At 43.6% G+C, this 8,428-nt stretch overlaps 1 pseudogene; it reads left to right on the top strand.

The window, feature by feature from the left end:
* The first annotated feature begins 7,228 nt into the window (after positions 1-7,228).
* LOC148042114 (poly(ADP-ribose) glycohydrolase 1-like) lies at positions 7,229-8,111 on the top strand (annotated as a pseudogene).
* The last annotated feature ends 317 nt before the right edge of the window (positions 8,112-8,428 follow it).

The following is an 8,428-nucleotide window of genomic DNA, read 5'->3' as shown; positions in this document are numbered from 1 at the left end:
ATGTATGTATATATTCCCTTAAATGTATTGTACACACGATGCTTGTACTAGGAAGGAAAACTTATCCTACCCTTTGTAGACCGTCCTGTTCGTGGGAGCATCCGAAACTTGGGGCAAGCTTACAATGAGTCCTTCACAGATCCAGATTGTAATCAGGACTCCAGTGATAAGGTCCCTGATTTTGTTGAGACTATGATATACTGTCCAAACGAGGCTGTTTGTATTGTTGGTCACTATGCGTCAAAAGAGGAATTCACAAATGGAAAGATAGGAAGCTAAAGATAGAGGGAAGATTTTCAAAAAAGCAGGGATCAGAGGGAGAAAAGGAAGGGAAAAAGGAGACTAATTGGGGGGAAAAGAATTCGAATTGATGAGGGAGAGAGTGGAAAGCGGGCTGCGCCTGGATTGGTGTGGGAGAAAGATACGAACACGAGGAGGGAAGAGGACAAGCCTGCCCACGAAGCTGGGATTTTCATGCAGGAAGGAGCTCGACTCAGTTAAAACTGTAAGATCGACGAGGAGAGGTTGAGAAGAGGGGAAATCAAAGCGCAGCAGATCTGTCACCCTTCAGGGCATGATTGACAGTCGATTGCCGAAAGAAACGAAAGAGCTTATGTGCCTTGCATAATGGTCGTGAGGATAGCTGCATGAAGTGGCCAGGTCGACCAGGAGGAGGCTTCCATAGAAGCTGAGGGTGGATAGGACGGCCATTCCGAAGGACTTGCCTTAGTCTAGTATGTTATTGATGGAATTACTTATTGGGTTTGCTGTCTCGCTTACTCTCCTACTTGACATTGGATCGACTGTAGCATGTAGCTGTACATCATTAACGAAACTCATTGGAGAATCTGCAACAGCACGAATTTATGAGCTTCATGCTTTCTGTTACAAGGTGGCTAGTCCATTATGGAAAGAAGCAAGTGCAGTTTGTAGCAATGCAGTTTCATATTGGGGGAAATCCGCCATCTCCTTGACTCCATCAAAATTAACCCACAGCAGTAACCGCTACAAGCGCATCCACTGTTACAATGTCCTGAACAAAGCTTGATATCCCTAGCCTTGTGGCTTGCTGAGCTGATCAGGAAAAGAGGAGAGATGAAGGGGGCTATGCCGATGACTGAGAGGAACAAAGTGCCGGATTGAATGCAAAAAGGGGAGCCGAGCAGCAGCGTGGCAAGGAAATGAAATGCTGCACAAGTTTTGTCAACCATTGGTTTCACCACTACTCCCAATTCAGTTCGCCTGCTTTCACCTCTCCTTCGGCCAACTACTATACTGAGATTCAAGGGTGGAGTGATATAATTGCTTCATAGATGGTGAATGTGTTTTGGATGTCAGCTACTTTCCGTTCTGCTTTCTCATCAAGAGTTGATCAGTATCGTTTTGTTTAAAGTGGGCGCCTTCGAACTCATATGAAGAATTGGAATTCTTTCATGATGATGAACGGTTCACAATGGGATGTTTTTAGTTGCTGCAAAATCATAGCTTATTCTCCAAGCTAGGCATCGTCGAGCTCTGCAAACGAATAGGACTGCTACGACATTTCTGGAAGGGACTGCGGAGGAGACAGATTCTGTGGAAGAAACCAAGAAAGAAGTAATAGATCAACACTTTAAGGCTATCTAGAAGGCTTACGAGGTGTTGATTGATCCTGTCAAGAGACGGATTTTTGACTCCTCAGATGAGTTTGATGATGAAATTCCTGGAGACTGCGCTCCACAGGATTTCTTCAAAGTTTTTGGGCCTGATCTTATGAGGAATGCACGATGGTCAGTTTGGTAGAATTCTTGATTTGGCTACAAGATTGGATATTGCTATTGATGTAGCACATGCAGTTACCTACCTGCATTTATATGCTGATAGACCTATCAAACACCGTGATATAAAGTCCACTATCATCTTGTTAACTAGCAACTACTGAGCTAAAGTTGCTGATTTCGGATTCTCTCATCTTGAGCCTTGGGAGCTTGATCCCACCCATGTCTCTATTTAAGTGAAGGGGACTGCCAGTTACCTGAAACCAGAATATCTCTGAACTTACCAGCTCACAAAGAAAAGTGATGTCTACACCTTTGAGATACTGTTTGTGGAAATGCTTACAGGCAGGCATCCCTTTGAACAGAAATGCAAGCAAACAGAAATGCGAGCGAAGTGAAAGAATAACCACAAGATGGGCTTTTGGATTATTAGTTAATGTCCATTACTCTGTTCAGTGTTATAGTCATCATACACCTGAATGCAAACACTTTTTGAGTAATTTCTGATTTTTCTGTACATGAATTCCCTGTAACTCGCCTGGCAAGGAATATAGTCATACTTTGACATTTATTTTGACCCTTCTCTTATTATAAAGTGAACTTTGGAATCAAATATTGAGATCTTCTTGTTAGCCTCTTTCCTTGCTGTCCGTTGAACCCCGTGTTCTGCAGCTCTTGCACGATCTCTTTGACATTTCTGGTGAACCCGACGTGAAAGTGCTGCGTCATCGGCAAGATGGGAGACTCGCAAGAAGAGATGACAGATGATAATGTCATGAAGAACCTGTTTCAGTCATTTACCATGTATATGCAGTAGCAAGCTCATGCAAAACGTGACAATGATGCTATGGATGCTTTGAAAGCTGTCCAACAGGAGATGAAGCAGTTTAATGGCCAGCAAGTGTCAACTTACCTGCATTTGTATGAAGAAAAGATGAAGTTTTTTGGGGTTTCTCAAGATGTTTGGAGCCGCTACTTCTTGCGGATCGTGGTGCGCGCTCTTGAAGGTCGAATTGCAGAAATTCAAGAGGCACATGCAGGTTGGGCTGAATTTAAAAAGGCATTAAAAGATGAATATTTCCTGGAGGACACAGGTCTTATGAATCACAGGAATTTTTTAGCATGGGTTTCTATGCCTAATAAGGGACTTTCTGTTACCGCTCTTCTGCAAGAGTTTGAAAGCCGTTATGATCAGTTGGATGGGACTGAACAACAAGCTTTGGAGATGCAGAAAGTGGAATTATTTTTGCAAGCTGCAGATGCTGATTTGCAGGAAAAGTTGGATGATCTTTTGGAAGATCAAGCTACTGATTCAGGTTTAAAGACTGAGTGGAGACATGTCATTGATGCTGTGAATGCTCTTGTCAAGAAGCAGCGCAGGAGAGTCAGATTGCATCGAAATACAGGATTAGTTCCTGAAAAATCCTTGGAGACTTCTTCTTCTACCCCTGCTACTTCTTTGCCTAAGCCTACTCTTCCTGCTGTGAATCCACCAGTACCTGCTGCTCCAGTGCCCTTATCTGTAGATGATGTTATTAAAGGCTTGGCGGATTTGACGATTGAAGCAGTCAAAGCTGAAGTTGGTAAGTTAAAGGAGCAACTTATGTCAGTACCTGCTGTAGCATCTGCTCCAGTGACTGCTTTTCCAGCTGGTCAAAGAAAAGGGTGACGATGTATTTGGTGTGATAGTACAGAGCACCAACACTGCAGAGATTGTGATGCTTTCCAGGAAGCACGTAGGAAGAATGTAGTGTTCTGGGGACAAGATGGGAAGATATGGCTGACAGAGACTAGCGCTCCTCTTGACACGAACTTTGGTAAGGGAGGTATGAAGAAGCTTGTTGATGATATGGCTGCGCGATCAGCTTATGTGAGTGTTAGAGGAGATGCTTCAGCTTTTGGAGTCCAGCTTGAGCAGAAATATGATGGAGACTCTGCTTTATGGTCTTCTGTCTTGGAGATAGTGAAAAGAGGAAAAGTTCAAACTTCTACTATGACTTGTGTGGGCTCTAGCATCCGAGGAGAGACCGGATGGGATTCTCCCGTTGACAGGTATTCTATTTTTGCTTATATGGCTAAAATGCAGGGTTTAGATGCCATGGTTGAGGAAAAGAGAAGGAGAGATGAGGAGGGTCCTAGTACCTCCAAAAAGACTAGAGGGGGTGACTTTGTTTCACCACCTGTTACAGCTCCACCTATGTCAAATTCTCCAACTCAAACAGGTTCCGGTCAACCAATGGAAGACAAGCAGAAGGAAAAGAGGCAATCAAGAAAAGAGCCAGGATTCAAGCTCTTGTCAGACCTTGATATGCAAACGGATATGAGTAAGATTTTTCATGAAAGAATTTTGAATAGTGAAGTCACTTTTACTGTTGGAGAGGCTCTTGGGATTGCTAGAAGAGAAATACAGGATCAGATGCAGGATCTTTTGCGGAGGAAACGACATGCGATGGAAGGACCTGCTTTACAGGGATTGTGGCATGGAGCTCTTGGGGAAGAGCATGATGATGCAGTGATGGTTGAGAATGCTTCTGTTAATCCGCAATTGGAGAAAATAGTGCAGCCTATGCAGTATGAAGATGATGAGTCCCCTATTCTTATTCCTCGTAGCCATTTTTCACGAAGTCATTGGGCTAGAGCAACCACTGAGACAGTGGTAAGGATTGGAGAGAAACAAATTCCCTTGATTGCTTTAGTTGATCATGGTTCTGAGATTAATCTTATTGCTCGAGGTGTTTATGAAAGTGGCAAGTGGCCTATGGATGCAGAGCATGGCTGGCGCATGAGAGCCGCCAATAATACTTCTGGTGATATGTATGCTGCTTGTCCGAGTATCAGAATTTCTATTGGTAATGTTGAAGAGGATTATCATTGCTTTGTTCAGGATTCATGCTCTTATCCGATTATTCTTGGTCAGCCTTTCATTACAGAAGCAAGAATGGAAACAAAAGTGATGGGTGACGGATCAGCTTATGCGCGGATACGCAGTAAAGATGGTATGCGAGCTGTTCAGTTTATGACTGTTGGGGTAAATCATCCGAGAAACAGGGACTCCTTGCGTGAGGCACCACTACCTGCGAAGGAGTTGGATTTTCATTAGGTACCGCTGTCTTGCGAGACGCCAGTGGTACGGAGCGGAGAAAAGAGGAGATCTCGCCTCCTGGCAGTCAGTCTTTCTCCAATAACTTTGTTGGGATTACTTCAGATAGTTCAGTGAGTTATCAGAAAATTTCAGATTTGCCTAGAGCTGCCAGGCAGTACATTGGTCGTAAGGAGAAAGAGTTGAAAAATGCAGGTATTTTGCAAGCAGAAGAGCATGTGGATGGATTGTATGAAGGGATGTCTTATGCAGATACATTGTTTGAGATGAGAGCAATGCTGAAAACTGATGTATGCAAGGGTTCAAAGATCATACCTGTGCAAACCTTGGATATGTTTCAGGAAATTTCTGGTTTTATGCTGCAAACAGAGTTAGAGGCTGAGAAAACTCAGCAAACTGAATTTATGGTTGATCTTGATCAGCTAACAGAATTGCAGAGGGCTGAATCCATTCAGCCAACAGAGTTGAATGCAGAAAAATTTCTGCATACAGAGTTTCAGACTGCACCCATGCAGTCCATAGAGCTAAAGGCTGAAATTTTTCAGCCAACAGAGTTGAAAGATGCTGAAAATTTGCAAAAATTGCAGCAAAGGAGAGAGTGCTTGAATGATGCCAAGGTTGACACAAAATATAAAACAGTTGATAAGAAAGTTAAGCCGGTTGTAGGCCCGCTTCCTTCTGATAGTGATGAGCAGATTGAAAAAGCTATGAAGCAGCCTATGTTGAGCGATCCTGCAAATATTGGACATAAGTTTTCAGGGCTGAAATCCGTCTTTGCTGTTAATGAAGTCATCATAGTTGGGCATATGGTTGGATACTATGGCAGAAAGCCTTCTCCTGCAAAGGTGGATGCCATAAATAGGATTGCAGAGTATTGCTCAACTACTTCAGAGGTGCGGAGATTTGTGGGAGCTTGTGTATTTTACATGATTTGGATTCCACATTTTGCTCATATTGCAGATGTTCTCTATCAGCTGTTTCGAAAGGGGCAGAAATTTTATTGGGATGATGAAGCTGATGGAGAAACAGGTTTACTAGAATCAGAAGATGGACTTGACCTGTTTGTGGACTTGAATGATCCTGGATAGTTGGCACATCTGGAGGATGCGCAGGTTTAGAGGGGGTGGATGTCGTGATGCTGCGCATCTGAGCCGTGAACACCTCCATTTTTGTTGTGCATTTGTGTTAATTTCTGCGTGTGATTCATTGTTTGTGTGGTGCATTTTAATAAACTACATTCAATGTATGTATATATTCCTTTAAATGTATTGCATACACGATGGTTGTAATAGGAAGGAAAACTTATCCTACCCTTTGTAGACCGTTCTGTTCGTGGGTGCATCCGAGACTTGGGGCAAGCTTACAATGAGTCCTTTACAGATCCAGATTGTAATCAGGACTCCAGTGATAAGGTCCCTGATTTTGTTGAGACTATGATATACTGTCCAAACGAGGCTGTTCGTATGGTTGGTCACTATGCGTCAAAAGAGGAATTCACAAATGGAAAGATAGGAAGCTAAAGATAGAGGAAGAATATTCGAATGGAAAAAAGGGAGGGAAAAAGATGGATTGTCATGCGCTTGAATGGGAGGCAAGGTTCCTTTTTTTTCTCTTCTGTGGCGAAAGGAGGGAAAGGAATGCTTGGATTGGAAAAGAGGAGGAGGACGCAATGACCCACAGGGCTTTGGAGCTGGGAATTATGGCATTCTTGTTATAAAAAAAAGAAAAGGATGTTTTCATTATCCACCTCAGAGGGGGAAAGGATGAAGAGCTGCAGTACCAAGGCGGCAGTGCCGGCCACCTTGGCTTTATCATGCTGATCTGAGTCAATCCTGGCCTTATGAGCCTCATACAGAGCTTATTCGCTCGGGGCCAAGGCCCCAGCTGGTCCATACGCTCTTCTTTCTTGTGCTTGTGAGCTTCCGCCGTGCGGCCTCCATCTTCTTCACCCTCTACTTCTTCTCATAAATTAGGACTGATAGAGGAAGACTGGGAGGCTGGTTTTTGAAGTTTTGGTGCTGATGACTGAGAGAAACAAAGTGCCGGATTGAATGCAAAAGGGGAGGATGGCTCCCGTCTGTGCGTCTTCAAAGTGACAGTGATCTCTGTCGACAAGGTGTGGACTGCATTTTGTGACAGGTTCTGGGCTATTTCGATCACCGTTGAGGACATGGCCGCCTCTTGTAAGAAGACCTTTACAGAGATCGCATTCTTCATCATGGCAGGAGCTTTGTCCGATTGTCAGTAAAAGGGAAAACTATGATGGATTCAAGCCGTCAGTCTGCAGGGACTTTGGAGCTCCGCCTCGGATCTTGCTGAAAAGGACCGATTGAAGTTTCTGACTTGGCCTCGACAAGGATGAGTATCAACAATGGATAACCATCTGTTTTACCTCGTCTTCAGGCCTGCTATTATTCCAACTCTTCTTCACCAAGGTTTGCACCTGATAGGATCCATGTCACTTGTTCTCTTGTATGGAGTGAGCCCGACTTGTCGGTTCCATAGAAGGGTCAGATCTACGTGGATGAAGAACTCTTTGCCAGTAAGCGAAGTAAAAACAGCAACTCAAAGGACACGCTGATACAGATTGGGAGGAGCTGTGTAGAGAGGCTCGCAAGACAAGAAGGGGCGGCAGCGCGGCACTTGGAATGGGAAGAAAGGTCTTAAGGGAACATCAGCTTTTTTCCCCTCTACAATTATGATTCTGAACTTGCACATCAGCGCATTGTGTGTCTCCTTTCCTACTTTGCGCAGGTGCTTGATCTGACAGATGGAGAGGAAGTGGTATCTTTTGAGAGGCATACGATTGCTAGACCATCTCCTGATTGGGCTCCCTTGATGTCAAGATCAATGTCGGTCATGTCGGGGTCTTTACTGAAAGTATGGAAACATCAGATGCTGTAGGCTTTGCAAACTTTGCAAACAAGAAATTGCACATCCATAAGATTAAATCTTCCGCCACATAGGAGGAAGTACTGTTCAGTACATGACCAGAGGCCTTTGTTGGTATTTTGATTAGTGAAGAAATGTTGGACATAGAGACCATAATAATCAGAAATGTGAGGGGTTTCTGAGAGAATGAAGGGTACTCAAATACATTTCGGTTCACAGGGTTTTATCCGAATTTGAGAGCATTTGACATTGTGTCCATTGATGCTACTACACATATGCATTTTACGAAGTCTAAGGTAGACAGGGACCTGAACAAGGCCTATATTGGCTTTCTGGCAGCATTTTTTTTTCACAAAGTGTGAGTTGCAAGCATGCTGAAGACACATCTGCGAATATGAATGTTATAATTATAGGCCTGGGTTCAGATTATACTAGTCTAGGATCATTTGGAACTGTAGATGCCTTTGCTGAAAAACTGGTAAATAGTCTTGACATGGAGTTGCCATGACCTGGAGTGGGTTTATGCTATTGTAGAACACTACAGATCTTCATGGAGCATTGCTGAATATGCAGAGGGCTGAATCTGGAGTGGTGCTATGCTAATTAAGAACTTTACAAGTTTTTTTATGAAGTGAATGATCTAAAGGATTTATCAACTGGCACCCTTTGGGCTGAATGC

Source organism: Lygodium microphyllum, chromosome 1 (assembly GCF_053477565.2).
Source record: "Lygodium microphyllum isolate KBCC chromosome 1, Lygodium_microphyllum_v1.1.10, whole genome shotgun sequence".
In the NCBI taxonomy this organism is placed as follows: Eukaryota; Viridiplantae; Streptophyta; class Polypodiopsida; order Schizaeales; family Lygodiaceae; genus Lygodium; species Lygodium microphyllum.
This window is presented reverse-complemented; position numbering and strand designations above follow the sequence as displayed.